This window comes from Tupaia chinensis, unplaced genomic scaffold (assembly GCF_000334495.1).
Source record: "Tupaia chinensis unplaced genomic scaffold, TupChi_1.0 Scaffold000423_1, whole genome shotgun sequence".
Classification (NCBI taxonomy): Eukaryota; Metazoa; Chordata; class Mammalia; order Scandentia; family Tupaiidae; genus Tupaia; species Tupaia belangeri.
The window spans coordinates 3,749,908-3,769,099 of NW_006159928.1; positions in this window are offsets into that span (position 1 = coordinate 3,749,908).

Here is a 19,192-nt window from a genome sequence, read left to right on the forward strand (position 1 = left end):
GTGGCTAATATATCTTTAAAAACATTGCGTACTAAGTAAGTTTTCTGTTACTTGCAATTATGAAGTCTAACTGTATCAATCTATTTTAATCTAATAGTACATTATTTTTGAAAGTAAGCATAAAATTTGTACAAAATCTTTTTCAGAAATATGTTTCCATTCTTTAAGTCATTGCCAGAAAGGGCTCCTCCATAAAATATATTTGGTTTTTGGATTATACTTTTTTATTTTTTTTCTGATTTGTGCTAACAGCTACTTACTTTTCTTTTTATGATAATTTAAGGGATTAACTTGTCTTCAGAGTGAACAGTCAAGATGGGACTCATTCAATGTGTCCTCCTTATTTCCTATTATAAAATATGTTTGGTTTTTGGATTCTACTTTTTTTTTTTTCTGATTTGTGCTAACAGCTACTTACTTTTCTTTTTATGATAATTTAAGGGATTAACTTGTCTTCAGAGTGAACAGTCAAGATGGGACTCATTCAATGTGTCCTCCTTATTTCCTATTCACCAATTTGAACTAGTTCAATAACAATCTCTTTTTCAAGACTTGAAATCTAAAGAAGCATCAAGTAAGAGTGAGAAAAATTGCTATTTGAAGTTTATTTATTTATTTATTTTTAGAGAGATTTTTGCTATAGGGTGCATGTGCTTGCTGGAAGGACAGAGAGACAGAGAGGGAGTAATCACCCCCAGGGGAGATGGCCACACCACAGTTCCTTCTTCATTCTCCTCTTGGGATCTTGAGCACGCATGCACACATGTCCAGTGTGAGTTTTAAGTCGCTAGGTCTAGGACTCAAATTGCGAATGACTATGTGGGAGTCCAACAACATAATCATTACACACTCTTCTGGTCCCGAAGTATATTTATTTTGAGTAGTTCTCATTATCTAGATTCTGAGTCATATCATTTTGGAAATATAATTTCCTATTCTTTCTCATCATCCTTCTAATTAATCTTCCCATTATTCCTCCCATCATCCAGCTAAGTGTTGCCCTTTTTCTTCTGCACAAATTAGCTATTATCATTTTCTGTTACTTGTAATTATGAAGTCTAACTGATACGTATTTTCTATCTCTGTTATCTTGATCAGACTGTTTATGTTGCCAGGTGTGATGTTCCAAGTAAGAATTGAACTAATACCCTTCATTTGTCCCACTGGCTCACTTGATTCCTCTTCTGTGAAAAACACAAACAGCATAAAGACTGACATAAACTTTTACTCATTAGCAAAATTTCTCTCTAGTTACTGGACATACCCAGCTCTAATACCTACTGCAACTTATATTTATATAAAAAGAACCATCTACCCTTGTACTCAGCTGAGTAGGTCAGGCTGGAAAGAAAGACAAATGCTTTAATGAGACTCTGAATAAAAATAAGCATAAAAGGACTGGGCAGAGGACTTTAATACATTCTGCTTCCATCACTGAATTTTAAAAATTGAGTGTCCATGATGATGCAGATTCTGAAGAAACAGAAAACTAAATATATGTGTTATAAGGAAATTCTTACATATGCCTAAAATGATTGAGAAATAGTAAAAAAGACCGTATCAAGCCTGCAAAAAGCACTTGGTAATTATTTTAGATACTGGGAGTACCCGTTAATGGAGAAATGAACAGCATCGTACCAATATTGGAAGGAGAATTCCTCTGGAACTTGTCAGCTCTTTCCACTCCTATTTTTATAATTGCATGGCAAAAGAAGAGAGAAAAATGAAAGAAACTAACATTATTTCTCATATTAAAGACTATTTTTGTGTCAATATATTCTAGCCGATTTTATGAGGGATCTTCAAAAACTTCTTGGAAATGCATATGATGATAGAACACATGCATAGACTTCAGAAATATTCTGTATCAAAATAAACTCATACATTAATTCCATTATCCACTAACATTTTGCAGTTCCTTCATATTAATCATCTCACTATTCCTATCTATTACTATGCTCATTTTGCAGTTAAAGAAATTAGAGCTGGAAATGATAAATCAACTTCTGTAAGGTCATAAAACTAGTAAGAGGAATATTTGGTTTTTGAAGTCAGATCTACCTGATTCTACATTCCCCGCTTTTACTATTACTAGGGTAGCTGCTGCTGCTAAGTTAGTCCTATCATGATTACTGTTATCATTACTATGAGGGCATAACCTAGAAAAGTTCCATAAAGAGTGAGAGAAGAGTTGATTAGGAAGGCCCATGAGACCAGTAGGTGGCACAGTGGTTAAGACATTGGTTTCCCACATGACCAAACATGGTTCGAGTCCCAGAGCCGGTGGCTTAAAACTCATGCTGAGTGTGTGTGCATGCAAATGCATGCTCAAAATCACAAGAGGAGAATAGAGGAGAAGAGAGGAGAAGAGATTATGGTGTGGCCATCTCCCCCATCCCCTGCGGGAAGGTTTCTTACTTTCTGTCTCTCTGTCTCTCGGGTAAGGACATGAGCCCTGTAGCAAAAATCTCTCAATAAATAAATAAAAGAAAGCTTTATTAAAAGGAATGCCTTCATTCTGTGGGTCTTAAGTGCTTACTAAATTTCATTATTGTATGATAATCTGAACTATTCTGGAAAATTTCTAGAGCATTCTTCCTCCTTTCACTATCTTATCAAATGGGAAAAAAATCCCTTTTTATTGAAAATTACTTGGTTACAGCCAATTTTCATAGGGTAATGTTTGCTTCCAAACCATAGTGAAATCAGTTATGTAGTCTATTGATGCATTTGCTCTTGTTCATTTTACTGAAATCAACATAGAGAAGATCTAAGACTTAAGAGAAACATAAAAGAGGTGGGAGATGGGACCACTAGATGGCATAGTGGTTATGTTGCTGGACTCCCATGTGGTTGACCCTGTGGTGGAGTCCCAGACCTGATGGCTTAAAACTCACTGAGCATGTGTGCATGCATTCCAAAAATTCTGAGAGAATAAAAGAGAAGGGATAGCAGCATGGCCATCTACCCTGGGGAGTGATTTCTCACTTTCTGTCTCTCTGTCTCTTTGGCAAATACATGAACCCCTATGGAAAAAAATCTCTCTAAAAAAAAAAGAAAAGAAAAAAAAAGAAGAAGAAGTGATGAGAGGAGAGGAAGCAAATACCCCTTTCACTTCACAGAACTTGTCTTCTGAAAATATTTTACTTAAAACAAACTTCTTTCTCTCCTTAGTGTAAAAAGATGGTTATGAAAGGTTAAATGAGCTACTTGATTCAATATTTTTAGCCTATTTATGTCTCAATTTTCTCTTTTGCAAAGTAAGGTATGTAGAGTGAAACAAATCAATACATGTAAAACACTTGGAATTGCACCCCAAATAGTAGCCTTTTAAGTGCTATCCATTATTTAAATTATGTAAGGATAAAATCTCTGATTCCATTTCTCTGGGAACTCATAGTAGACCTCCAGGGGCAAGTAGAAACAGCTGGCCTCTAATTTTTCTCCCTCTTCTGAGAAGTTTGTTGAGCTGAAAATGAGATATAATTCTTTATTTGTGGCCATATCTACTGGGCATCAAAAGATGGAAAACCAAATTAAAATGTGAATGCATGGAATAGATTAAAAGGGGAGATAATATTTGGACTAATCTGATTAAAAAACACTTCAGTGAAAGAAATACAAATAAAATCTACATCTGCATGGGTAAAATTTTCAATGAGTTTTTAAAAATAGTTCCAACTTTTATCTACTCTCCACATCAGAAGATCTTGAAAGATAAAAGGACACACTAGCATTTACAAGTGTGCCTGTACTGCAGGGCCTTGATGATCCTATTAACACAGGCTTTGAAGTAGCTTAATATAAAGCACATACGTTGTCTATAGATATAATTTAGTTACCAAATATTCTAATAAAATGAATTTGTTCATAGCAAATTAAATAACCTATTTTATTATCTGTGTCTGTTCTCACAAATTTGAAAATAGCATCCAAAAAAAGTCTAAGTCTTTATATGAATAACCAATCTCTTTCTGACATGTGTTGGCTGAATCATGATATTTTTGTATAGCAAATCAACTTGCTCAAGTAAAGGAAAAGCAATGGCACTGTTATATCAACTACCCACTTTTATTTTCAGGACAAAAAGTGAAATAACAGAAAAGTGTTGGTTAGGATAGATTGAGTAAAGAACTGCAAACATTCTTTCCATAAAAAAATGTATTTAACAACTTTTTGCAGTATAATACTAAAAATGTAACAAATGGGACCAGCTGGTGGTGTCATCGTTAAGGCTGCTGGATCCCACATGACAGACTACACAATTTGAGTCCTGCATCCAGCTGCTTGAAAGCATGCCAGACATGTGTGTGTGTGTGTGTGTGTGTGTGTATGAGAAGGGATTATAATGTGCCCAATTCCCAGGAGTGGTACTTTCTTACTTTCTCTCCCTCTCTCTCTGGAGAACACATGTGTCCTCTGGTCAGAAAGGAAAACAAACTAACTAACTAACAAACACACACTAACAAATATATAAAGGTACTGTGATATCTAAGATTACATAATTACATAGGTATGGGGAAAAAACATTTATATAAACTATTGTTAGAACATAAATAAGCAAGTCTTTTGGGAGAAACAATGTTTTCAAGGTGCCTGCTCTTTGACCTAGCAATTACAGTAGAAATTTATTCCTACAGTAGATATTTATACAGTGATTCTGTCCAGGGCATTCATGTGAGACTTTCTGAATTCAATCCTTCCTTGCTCTGTAACTTAAAAGTTAGGGAGACCTTCAGAGCCACTTCAGTATCCATAAAATGCTTTGGAGCATATTAGAAAAAAAGTTGCTTCCTCTGCATAAAAGCAGTTTAGAGACACAGGGCTTGAGAACAACCAGAAGTTGCCCTTGTACATTGAAAAATGAATCTCCTTTTTTCCTACTAAAAACAACACTAGGTCAACACAAAACCTCTTTAGCAAATGGTGTTGAATAAACTGGGTATCTACCTGTAGAAAGATGAAACTAGACTCCCATCTCTCACCATTAACAAAATTCAACTCAAAATGGATCAAAAATCTAAACCTAAGATCTTAAACTATGAAACTACCTGTGGAAAATGCGGGGGTGGGGGGGGAATACTGGAGACATCAGAACAGGCAAAGACTTCCTAAATAAGACCCCTAAAACTCAGGGAATAATCACAGAAATAGACAAGTGGGATCACATCAGATTAAAAATCTTCTGTACAACAAAAGAAACAATAATTAGAATGAATTAACAACCCTCAGAATGGAGAATATATTTGGAAATTATGCCTCAGATAAGGGACTGATAAGCATAATATACAGGAAACCCAAACAGCTTACTCAAAAAATGATCAACCCAGTTAAAATATGGACAAATGAGCTGAACACACAACTCTAAGGAAGACGTACAAATGGCCAAAAAACACATGAAAACATGTTCAGCAACACTTACCATTAGGGAGATGCAAATAAAAACCACAAGTAGATACTACCTAACCTCAATCAGAATGACTAAGATTAAAAAATGAAGAATGATAAGTGTTGGTGAGGCAGTAGAGAAAAGGGAACTCTCATACACTATTGGTGGGATTGTACATTAGTATAGCCACTGTGGAAAACAGCAAAGAGATTCCTAAAAGACCTACAAATAAAACCATCATACAATCCAGCATTCTCACTCCTGGGTATCTACCCAAAAAATAGGAAAACACTCAGTCAGAACAGTATTTGCACATCCATGTTTATTGTGGCTTTATTCACAATTGCCAAGACATGGAACCAACCCAAATGTTCACAGACAGATGAATGGATTTACAAATATGGCACATATACACTCCAGAATACTACTAAGCCACAAAAAACAATAAGTCCCTGGCACTTAGTAGAAAGTGGACAAACATGGAAGAGTTACTACTAAGCAAAGCAAGTCAGACCATGAAAGAAATTGTATGTACCCACACAATATGTACTGAATGTTGGTATTCTATGGCAGAAACTGAAAGATTGAAAGGTATAAAAGCATGGAGAGCAATGGTGATACTAGAGATGGTGTGGGAAGAAGGTGGGAAATGGAGGAGTTTAAAGGGAGGAAAAAATGGGGGAGGAAATAAAGAAGCAAAACATTTGAGGGACACAAAAATAGAAAATTATCTGTTGATAATAATACGTATGGTAATATCTTTAATTGAACCAATATGCAGTGTATTCGTGATGGGAAAATTCATTTGGTATGCTGTAATGATACATAGTGGTTGAATGTAAAAATAATAATAAGTAAATAGATACAATTTTCAAGCTGAGGGTGATGTGAGTAAAATGGTGAAATAAGACTTTCCAACTCTTGTCCCACTTCAGAAATATCAATTTAACAACTATCCATCACTCTCTCACGCACACACATGCACACACACACACAAACACACATGCATGCACACTCCTTCACAAGAGCTAATAATCCAGGTAAGGGATTACAACACCTGGGGATAGCTCAGAAATAATAAAAGACCTGCAAAGAGCCTTAGGAAGGACAGTTTCACATTAGTAAGTTACCTTTCCCACAAGCCCAGGTAGCATAGTGTGGAGAGATAAGTGATCATCTGACTTTGCCATTATATACAGCATCAGACCCACTCCAGTGAAACTCAGTTCCAGGTCAGGAACCCAGGCGTTAGGGCAGCCACCATGACCCCAGTTCTAGGCTGGCACTCATGAGCCTTGGCTTCAGGGATTGCTCCAAGGATACAAGTTTCAGGTTCTCTCAGTGTCAGGCTAAGCCAAGTGGTCTAAGCCTCAAGCCAACTTGCAGGGTCACATGCTACAGCAGACCCAGGGCCTAGCCCAGTGCCAGGCTAGCTCCCATGGACCTAGTTCCAGGCTAGCCCCTGGAAATCTATTCTCCAGGTCAGCATTCACAGTCTATAGCTCCAGAACAACCCCTCACATACCCAGGCATTGATAAATTAATGAAAATTTTTAATCACAATTCATACAATGTGCTCTAAATTTGAATTATCTAAATAAGTGTACCAGAAAGCTTTTCTCTTTATTTGTAGATGCTTATTCTGAAGATAACCCTGCATCAGAAGACCTGGGATTTACAGCATGAACATTGTTGCCAGAACTGCTTAATTTCTTATCTACTAAGAAAATTGCACTTGAAGCTACATTTGAATCATCTATATTGAAATTTTGCTTCACATTTTGACAGCAATAAAATTTTACGATGCTTTGTTTTCCTCACTAGTTAAGTAGGGCAGTCTTTAATTTTTAAAACCAATTAGGCCTGTGATAATTCTATGATACCTACACACATGTCCAACTAATTTTGCCTTCAGATTATCCTAATTTGTTTCTAACATTCCCAATAGCCCTTAGTTTAAGGAATGAGTATAAACATTTTTCTGATGCAAATTATACTCAGAATAAACATCTACAAATAAAATAGAATAGTTAGCTAAGGTACTTATACAGATAATTCAAATTTAGGGCACATTATATGAATGGTATAAAAAAATTCATTAATTTAGCAATTCAGTAAATACTTAATGAGTACCTATCCTATGGCAAGCTGTAATCAGGGAAAATGTAGGGAAGAAAACTGACAAAATATGCTCTTAGAGCATTTTTCTAGAATTGAGGAGGTAGAGAAGGTATAAGATAAGTAAAATACAAAGCCCGTTTGCTATGAAAACTGCCAAGAAAACACAGAGTATAAAAGGGAAATATAAAATAAAAGTGTAATATTGTGTTAGGGAGAATGACCTGAGAAAATCTTACAGAGTGGAAGCATTTTGTTAAGTTCCTAAGAGAGAGAACTAAGTATTCAAATATGTGGGGAAATTCACTCCTGGCAGAGAAAATAGCAAATGCAAAGGCCTCAGGCAAATGAAACTTGGGCTTTCTAGGAGCAGTAAAGGGGTCAGTGGAGTTGGAGTGAATTAGAATCAAAAAGGAGGAGCTAAAAGAGATGGAAATGGGAGAAAGGGTAAGTAGAAAATAATGATGGTCATAGAGATTGTGGACAGCACTTTGATTGTATTTTAGGTAGTATGGTAAATTATTAGAAAGTTTTGAGCAAAATAGATGACATGATCCAACCTACTTTTTCTTATTTTAAGTTTTGTTTGTTTGTTATTGGAGTGAGGAGCCAGTCAGTAACATAGTAATTAAGGCACCTAAATCCCACGTGACTGGTAGCTTGAAAAACATGCCAGGGTTTGTGCATAGGTATCCAAAATCCCAAAAGGGGGGAGAAATGAATAAAGGATTGTGGTGTGACTATTCCCCATGGAGTGCTTTCTCATTTTATTTCCTCTTTTTTTCTCTCTCTTTCTCTGGCAAGCATGCGTGTCCTTTGGCATTTCTAAAAGTAAAATATAATTTTTTAAAAAAGTTTGTCAGAGGGTACATGCACTTGCCACAGCGGAAGAGAGAAGGAGAAAGGTGGTACTTTCCATGGGGTGCACTTGTGCTTTTTTCCCCCATTTCTCCACCCTGTCAGGATTTTGGACACAATTGCCTGCCATGTTGTTCAAGCCATCAGTGCTAGGATTTAACTGTAGTTGGTCATAGGGGATCTTGCCCCTATGCATAGAATTTAACTGCTGCTCTAAAGTGCTGGCCCTGATATAATACACATTTTAAAAGATTGCCTACTATGTATTGAATAGAGCACAGAATAGAACAAGCGTCCAAGGTAGGATAGAATATTTAGAAGATTTTATATAATCCAGATGCAAAGTGTAATACCCTAAAGGCTGCAATGGAGTTGAGAAATGGTCAAATCATGAAAGTAGAGTCAAGCAAGTACCCTGACAGACTGCTTGTGGCATTTGAGAAATTTTCTCTTACACAAAAATTAATAGCCTGAGTAACTAACAGAAAAATCTTTCATTAATTTAAATGAAGGGGAAAAAAAGGACATCAGGATTGGTCAGTAATAATGTCACTAGTTCAGATCTGGCTGTGTCAAGTTTGGGATGCTTTTTTGACATCAAGATCTGAAACAAGCTGTTAGATACTATACTATACACTATATTATAATATAATAGTAATATAGGGCAGTTCTCTTTATAAATAAATTATTGATCCAGGTGACTCCATATATTACTATAAATATAAAACTTCAAAAATATGATGACAAAAAAATAGGTGTGACTATTCAGTTAATTTTTATTAGATTTGCTGTTACCTCAAATTTACCAAGATGAAACTCTGGGCACAGTGCTTGGTATATTAACATCAGCATTAAAAATTTTATACAGAGTATCCTCTTTAAAATAAACTATGCAATAAGCAAAGAGACACAGAAACTAATTGATGCCATAAAACCAAATAGATCTGACAGATATATATAGCAGTCTACCCCAGCAACTACAAAATATACATTTTTTCTCTTCTCATGGGACATTTCAAAGATTTACCACAAACTAGCCCACAAAACAAGCCTCTTTAAGCTTAAAAATATGGGAAATATGTCCTGCATATTCTCTGACAATAATGGAATTAAACTTGAAATCAACCACATAAAGAGCCCTTGAAAGTACACAAAAACATGGAAACTAAACATCCTACTCCTGAATTACTTTCAAATTACTGATGAAAATAAGACTGAAATTGATTGAAATCAATGATACAGAACACATCACTCTTTGTAACCTTTGGGACACAGTGAAAGCAGTCACAAGAGAAGAGTTCATAGTAATTAGTGCTTACAAGAAAGAAATATATATAAAGGTGGTAAGTAACATTGCATCTTAAGGAGCTGGAAAAATCACAGCAAAAAAAAATAAAGAAGAAAAGCAATAAAAGATTAGAGTTGAAATAAGTGAAACAGAATAAAAGAACTATGCAAAATATTGAAAAAACAAAAAGTTGTTATTTTGAGCAGATGAACAAAAGTGATAAGCCATTAACTTGACTAATCAAGCAAAACAGAGAAAGGAACCAGATAAATAAAATCAGTAATGAAGCTGGTAATATTATAACCATTGTACCGGAAATACAAAAAATTATGAGAGAATACTATGAGGGACTATACACCAGCAAACTACAAAACCTAGAGTAGACACATAATTTCTGGACATGTACACTTTACTAGGCTAAATCAGGATGAAATATAAAGCCTGAATAGACCAACAACAAGTGGTAACATTGAATCAGTAATAAAGAGTCTCCCAGCAAAGAAAAGCCCAAGTCCAGATGGCTTTACTTTTGAATTCTACAAAACTTTTAAAGAATAGGTAATTCAAATTATCCACAAACTATTTCTAAAGATTCAAAAGGAAAAAATCCTAGAAAATTCATCCTGTGAAGCCTCCATAACCTTAATAGCATAACCAGATGAGGACCTAAAAACAAACAAACAAACAAAAAACAAACAAACAAAAAAAAAAACCTACAGATCGATATCCGTGATGAGTAACAATGCAAAAATTTTCAACAAGATAATGACAAACTGAATCCAATAGAATATTATTATATACCATGACCCAGTAAGTTTTATCCCAGGGATGCAAGGATGTTACAACATATGCAAAATAATAAATGCAATACATCACATTAACAAAAGAAGGATAAAATGAGTATGAGTTTATCTATAGATGTAGAAAAATTATTTGATAAATACAATATCCCTTCATGATCAAGACTCTAGCAAAATAGGAGTAGAGGGGACAGCTCTCAAACTAATAAAAGCCATATATGACAGACACACTGTAAACATCAAACTGAATGGGTAAAAACTGAAAGCCTTCCAACTAAAAACTGGAACAAGACAAAACTGCCCATTTTCTACAATCCTTTTTGACATAGTGCTGGAAGTCCTAGCCAATGCAATCAAACAAGAGAGCAAAATAAAAGGCATTTAGATAGGAAAAGAAGTCAAACAGTCCCTATTTGCAGATGATGTGACTATCTACATAAAAAATTCAAAGAAATCCATGAAAAAAACACTCCTAGAAGTGATAAATGAATTCAGTTAAGTAGTAGGATACAAATATAAAAAAAATCTAATCTATAGCATTTTTATACACCAACAATGAACAGACCAAGACAAAAGTTAAAGAAAGCAACCTCATTTACAATAGCCACAAAACAAATGAGATACCTAGGAATGTACCTAACCAAAAAGTTGATAGACTTCTACAAGGAAAATTATAAAAAAAAATTGAAAAAAGAAATTGAGTATGTTACAAAAATATGGAGGGCCATCCAAGTTCTTAGATTGGAAAAAATAAATATAATCAAAATATCAGTTCTACCCAAGTTAATTTACATATTCAATCCAATTACTTGTGACATTCTTCAGAGAAATAGAAAAACAAAACAAAACAAAAACAATTACTTGGGATCAGCAGATGGCATAGCGGTTAGATCACTGGACTCCCACATGGCTGACTATGGCTCAAGTCCCAGACCCAGTGGATTCAAATTCACACTGGGGGGAACCAGCAGTTAGTGTAATGGCTATGTCGTTGGACTCCCACGTAGTCGACCGCGGTTCGCGTCCCAGACCCGGTGACTTAGAACTCACGCCGGGCGCGTGTGCGTGCATGCCCAAGATCCCGAGAGAAGAATGGAAGAGAAGGGATTGCGGCGTGACCATCCCCCCTGTGGGGTAAAACTATATTCTAGCTCAAGCTAGAATGACTAGGATTTTAAAAAAATAAAGAACAACACATCCTAGTGAGGCTATGGTGAAAAGAGAACTCTCTTATACTATTGGTGGGAATGTAAATTTGTACAACTTCTGTGGACAACAATATGGAGGTGCCTCAAAAATCTACAAATAGAACTACCATATAATCCAATAATTAATCCCAGTCTTTGTTATTTACCCACAGGATAGGAAAACACTCAATCAGAAAGGTAACTTGCACATCCATGTTTATTTCAGCATTTTCACAATTGCTAAAACATGGAATCAACCTAAGTGTCCAAAAACTGATGACTGGGTTGAAAAACTGTGGCACATACATACTATGGAATATCACTTAGTTATAAAAAACATTGAGATCCTATCAATCAGCTCAAAGTAAATGTATTTAAAAGAGGTAATAATGAGTGAAATGAAATGAGCCAGACTTTGAAAGATACACATTGTATATCCCCACTCAATTTGTAACAGGTGTCTGCACTCTATGGCTGCAGTTGAGTGACCTAAGATGTGCTTGTAGAGAGGATACATGTGGATGCTACAGACTGTAAAGGAGGAAAGTGTATGATAAAGTGAGTGGCAGAGGGTGAATGTGAAATGCAAGATAAGGAAACATTTGACAGATGGAAAAATAAAAAGTTCTCTGTTGGAAAAAATATATGCTATATACTTCATGATGGGGACTTTATGTAAAATGTGAAATCAATCTGAAAAGTTTTAAAAAGAGATAGATAATATTGCAAAAGAAAGTAGAGCATGGGATTTAACATTGAAAATTAGAAGTTGATTCCATTTCTTAGATAAAATTGATAATGACAAAATCAATTTTTATCTACATTAAATTCTTTTTTTTTGGAGAAGGTTTTAGCTATAGGGCACATGCACTTGCCAGAAAGACAGAGACAGACAGAGACAGAAAGTGAGAAATCACCCCCCGGGAGGGATGGCCACACCACAATCCCTTCTCCTCCATTCTCCTCTCAGGATCCTGGGCATGCACACACACGTTCCCGGTGTGCGTTTAAGTCACAGGGTCTGGGACTCGAACTGTGGTCGACTACATGGGAGTCCAGTGACATAGCCATTACGCTAACTGCTGGTCTCTCTACATTAAACTCTTAAACAAAGATGTGGTTCTGAATCAAAATTAGGAAACTGGAGTAAAATTTTTTAAATAAAAATAAAAAATAAACTATTGATACTTAAGGAATGTTTAAAGTTTACAATGACTGTGCATGTAGATTAATGAATGTGTAATATGCAACATATGGGGAAAGTAAATTTCACTGTGAATGGCATTTTACAGATGTGAAAAGTAAGTTTACAAGAGTACAGTGAATGGTTCATTTTTCATGTATTGGAAATGAAATTTACATCTGGTCATCTAGCTCCAAAAGCTAATGTTTTCCTTTAGACCATGTTACTACATTTACATAAGGATTAGTTCACCAGTTTTAAAAAGCAGAATGTGTATGTTTATGTGTTAATATGTATATGTGTGTACCTATACATGTGTATATATATTTCTGTATACAATATACAAATGTATGTAAGTATGTGTGTGTGTGTATTTGTTGTTGTCATTATTTCTCTATCTATTGATTTAACCACATTTCCTAATCATTTTTCCTTTATCATCAGCAAGCAAACATCTGACATGGAGACAGGGATTGCAATCTCTGTTACAGCAGATAGAGCAAGAGCTTTGACACCAGCAATTAAAACTTCAGCTCTTACAATCTGTGTGACCTTGGTCTCATCACTTAATATTTTCAGCCTCATTTTTTATGCATATAATGCCAATTGTCATAGCTACTTAAAAGATTTTAAGCAGTTAATATATACCCTGTATACTTTACCCTTTAGCCCTCTGACGGCAAGGATGGTTGCCATTCCTAGGTGCTTCAATACCTCTACTTCTCAGTGTTCATCACACTTCATTTTACCTTTGAGCCTCCTGCATTAGAATCTAGAGGCTAATGAGATTGTTCTTTTTCCTATTTTGTCCCACGAATACAATGACATGATGGCTATATAGTGAAATTATAAAGCTCATGGCATAATTAAGTACACATAAATGGTAATACTATTAATGTTATTATTATATTATCTACATCCATGACAAAGTAAGTTGATGAAGAGAAATGTCCTGCCACAGCATTTTGCATCCAATTTAGTGTTGATGATTTTCATTTACCCATGATAACCAACAATCTCCCAGAGATAACTTAGCAATGCTACTAAAATAAATCACTTTCAGACTAATCTTACAAGTTGGCTAAACTCAAATTAAAGGTAGGCAATTTCAGTCTTTATTGTCAAATCTCATGTCCCCCAATCTTCTGATGCTACCTGTTCTTTTAATGTCTAATGAATCTTTTTATCTGCTGATCTCAAAACAGAACTCAGAGTACATAGTAACTGCTAAACAAATGCTTGTTAAGAGAATTAAAGAACAAGTGAATGAATAAATGAATGCTGCAGTAATGATTACCAGCAAAAACAAAGATTTTTAAAAATGAATATTTTTCTATGTTACCAAATTCCAAGAGAATGAGATTCCTGATTTTTTCTATAAAGAACATAATCTCTTTTTTTTAGCAGTTCATGCATGCTGTGAAATGTTTTTCTCTTATTAATTTCCTTTTTACACCGTTCTTAGACAGCTGAAAGTTATGAGTTTACAGAACAAGATGTACTTTCAGTTCTTATTTTATAGCCGAGTACTATGGCATTCAATATTATGAAAACAATTCTAAACTGTGCTTTATTATATTGTGAAATTTATATTCAGAAGATACTATCAGCACCAGGGAACAGACAAATTTAATAAAAGACACTGTGTTCCTGTTGTCCTAATAGTTATTAAAACGAAATTCTTCCCAGAAGACATTTATAGTGTCTTTTCAAAGATATTCTGCATGCTTTGATGGATCAATTGGGGCCTATAGATATGAATAGCAATGTCATAGATATTAGAAACATACTGTACCAAGCTAGAAGGAAACTTTTCAATCATTCCAACCAATTTCTTTATTTTACAGGTGAGGACACTGAAGCTAAGAAACAATAATTAATGTGCTTTAATTCTTGTCCAAGTAATGGCTAGAAATGATACTTATAACGAGGATTTCTTTCACTTTTACTGCCATTAATATTAATAATATCACAGAATACACAAAATTGCCAAGTATATCCGTATCATTTCTGAAGGAGCTCCAAAGGGCTGACAGGAAAGATGTAATCTATATTCATTTCTCAAAGCAGAAACCATAGTCTTGAGAGGATAAGTAACTTAGTTATGATTCACTATTACATCAGTTATTTGTCTATCTTTCTTTTTTTGCTTATCTCTTGATAAAAATATGAATCCTGGGCTAGCTGGTGGTCAGTGATGTGCTGATTAAGGCACCTGGAACCCACATGCCTGACCACGTTGTTCAAGTCCTAGTCCTGCTGACTTGAAAAACACATTGGGCATGTGTGCATGCGTGCTTCAAAATCGTGAGTGGAGAAATGGCGAAAGGATTACTGTGTCACCATACCCCTTGGGGGTGCTTTCTCACTTTTTCTCTCTGTTTATCTGTCTTAGGTGAGCACACATGCCTACTAGCAAATTATGAAAAATAATAAGTTCCATGAGAGCAAAAAACATGCTTATTTACAGTACTGCTGAATTCCCTAATCTTAAAAGATGTCATCACAAAAATTTACTCAATAATTTATTTATTTGTTAAATAAATAAATATAGAAATAGTCACCTCAAAAATATATTAAAACTTAGGACTGACCTTTAGGAATATACAGTCAAACATTATGCATGTACATGTAAACACACACACACACACACACACACACACACTCCAAAAAAGAAAGAAAAAAGAAAGAAACATAAGGCAGAATATACTAAATGACACACAAGTGGCATAAATAAATTGTAAGACAATTAAAATAGTCATTATGACATTTGCAACAGGGAGTATGCAAAAATTCATAAATTATGAAATTTAAATGAGTTACAAAGTAAGAAAAACGTAGACAATATATCATAATTTCATGAAACCCTCCAGCTATCCTGACCACCCTGGTATTGGAGTGAAGGGATTGGTAGCACTAACTTTGGCAAACTGAGACCCGAGTTTGTGAGGTGAGTGGAAATTATGGTCTATGTGGAGAGAGACTAATAGAATGCAGTCAGAAAATGGTTAAAGAGTTTGAGAAGTAAGGCAATTTTTTTCAGAGATGTAGAGTGAAAATGATGGATGAATATTAAATAAGAGACTATTGAAAGTAAGAATTGTTTGCAATGTATGGCTATGACATGTGTGCTTGCCAGAGAGACATTGAAAGACAGAGAGACAGAAAAGTGAGATGTTATCTCCACCCTCCCAACCAGGGTGGATGACCATGCAATAATTCCTTCTTCTTCATTCTCCTCTTAAGATTTTGGGCACGCATGTACACATGCTTGGTGTGAGTTTCAAACCATTGGGACTGGGATTTGAGCCAGGTGACCACGTGGGAGTCCAGTGTCTTAACCACTACACCATCTACTGGCCTCTCTTATTCCTATTTTATGGGTGAAGAAACTGAAGGTCAAAGAGAATTTGTCTAAGGCACACACTTACAAATGGAAGAATAGGGGTCAAACTCATGTCAGTGGTTCTCAATGGATGACCCTTTCTGCCATGATACATAATGTATGGTCAAGGAACATCCCCTCCCACACAATGCCAGATCTCCTGCCAGGCACTCTGAATTTGGTCTTCACAAAATACTTGAGAAGAAAAGACCTTCTCACAATTTATGTATAACAAAAATGGCACAAATCTGTACTTGATATTCTCTTACATATTCAGGGAAATAAGCAATAAGTTTTGAAATTTAAAGAGAGAGAGAAAGAAATTCTTCTGAGGACATAAAGGGCATTTATTTTTTATTTAGGAATGATATTTTATTCCTATTCTCTAGTAATAAAACATTACATCAAACTCATCTCCATCACTCATAATTATCCTTTAGCCACATTCAATAAATCAGAAAATATTAAAGAGTTCCTTTGGAACAGTAACAAACCCAGGCTGTAACTATAAGCTTAAGTTTTTCACTTGCTCATTAGATGGCTCTGAGATAATTTCTTGGCTTCTCTTTCCCTCTTATCAACTTAATACTACTTGCCAATACACCCAGGAAATACATGGGGGAAGCAGGATTGTGAGAGTCCTCATTTACAGCATGTGATTCAAAGAGCTGAATAGATTCCAACATCAATGTGAAATTCTTTCAACAATTTGTTCTTAAAAATTAAAGGCAAAAGTGGGGCCCAGCAGTACAGGTGCTCACTTCTACGATGTTGTGTTCTGCAGACTGGGACCACACGGGAAGCCAAGATCAACTCCCAGTTCAACATAAAGGCTAGCTGTAGTGCCATGCACCTAGAATTCCAGCTGAGCAACTGAGGCAAGAGGACCACGACATGGTGAGACCCTGTCCTTAAAAAATAAATAAAAAAATAAATTCAAAAAGTAGATGTGGGAACCAGCAGTTAGTGTAATGGCTATGTCGCTGGACTCCCACGTAGTCGACCGCGGTTTGTGTCCTGGACCCGGTGGCTTAAAACTCACGCCGGGCGCGTGTGCGTGCGTGCCCAAGATCCTGAGAGGAGAATGGAGGAGAAGGGATTGCGGCGTGACCATCCCCCCTGGGGGGTGATTTCTCGCTTTCTGTCTCTATGTCTCTCTCTGTCTGTCTGGTGAGCGCACGCGCCCTACAGTGAAAATCTCTCAAAAAAAAAAAAAAAAGTAGATGTGAGCTCTTTTGACCAATTCACAAACGAAAATGATATTTATCTATACTTCTTTGAGGTAGTTCATAAATTTCAAAATATTCACAATATCTATATGGATGTTCCCTTCCCTTCCTTTTCTGCCTTCAAAATTATTTTTGTTAGAGGCTATCCCAATCCATCAGAATTCAGTATTTTTTTACTTTGGTTTGAAGAGAAATTCAATTCCCCTCTTTCATAGTATTTAGAATATTGTATTAGTGAGGGTTCTCCACAGTAGTAGATTGAAATAAATAGAAAAGTAGATAGATAGGTACATGGATGGATAGATGGATGGATGGATAGACAGATAGCTAGCTAGACAGATAATGAGAATTGGTTCAAGTGATTATGGTGGCTGAGCAGTCCCGTCATCTACCATCTGCAAGCTGGAGAACCAGGAAAGTTCGTGCTAGAATTCAGTTGAATCTGAAGGCCTGAGAACCACAAAAACCGATGAGATAACTCCCCATCTGAGTCAAAAGGCCCAAGAAGGATGTTGGTATAAGTCTGGAGGCCTGGGCCAAAAAATCAGGAACTCTAATGTCTAAGAGCAAAAAAAAGAATGTTCTAGTTGAAGAAGAGAAAGCAAATTTGCCCTTCCACTGCCTTTTCAATCTATTCAGGCCATTAAAGAGACACACCCAGAAATAATATTTTATCAGCTCTCTGGGCATCCCTTAGTTCTGTAAAGTTGGCACATGAAATTTATCATCACAAAAATATTCTGTATTTATTTGCTATGAAATTTTACTCCTAGAATACAAATTTCTTCAGGTTAGAATTCAAGTCTTTCTATAAATAGTTTAATAAATTTCTGTTTATTGAATAAATTAATTACAATATCATTTCATACATGAAAAATGAAGAATAAGTACCAGAAAGAGAAGGAAGTAGAGAAATGAAATTGAATTTTTAAAACTGGTGACCTGGTAACAGCAGATAGCATAATGATTATGTCACGAGACTCCCACATAGCTGACTGCAGTTCAAGTCCCAGACCCAGTAGCTTCAAACCCATGCTGGGAGCACGTGTCTGTGTGTGTGTGTGTATGTATGTGTGTGCCCAAAATCCTGAGAGGAGAATGGAGGAGAAGGGATTGCAGAGTGGCCATTGCCCCTGAGGAGTGATTTTTCGTTTTCTCTCTCTCTGTCGCTTGCTCTCTGGGCGAGTCCACACACCTTATGGCAAAAATCTTTCCAAAAGAACTGGTGACCTAAGTACAAACAAGGAGAACTTTAGGCTTGCAAAAGCACACAATAAATACCTAAGTTTGGGTGGCAAAAATAATACTTAACCTATTTAGTGTTTGGTAAAGGACCAAGTAGTTGATAAGCAATAACACTGATTTGTTAGTATAGTTATACTATACTATATTGGTATTATTTTTCTTAATATTTTACTTAAATTATTGCTATATTAATTATTATCTATATAATTTATATATGATATGTAACTGAAATATTTTATTTATTTATTTTTTTTTGGAGAGGTTTTTGCTATAGGGCTCATGCACTCGCCAAAAAGACAGAGAGAGACATAGAGACAGAAGCAAGAAATCAACCCCTGCATGTAATTGGAGGAGAAGGGATTGCAGTCATGCCACAATCCCTTCTCCTCCATTCTCCTCTTGGGATCTTGGGCATGTACACACATGCACCCAGCATGAGTTTAAGCCACCGGGTCCAGGACTCAAACTGTGGCCGACTACATGGGAGTCCAGTGTCATAGCCATTACACT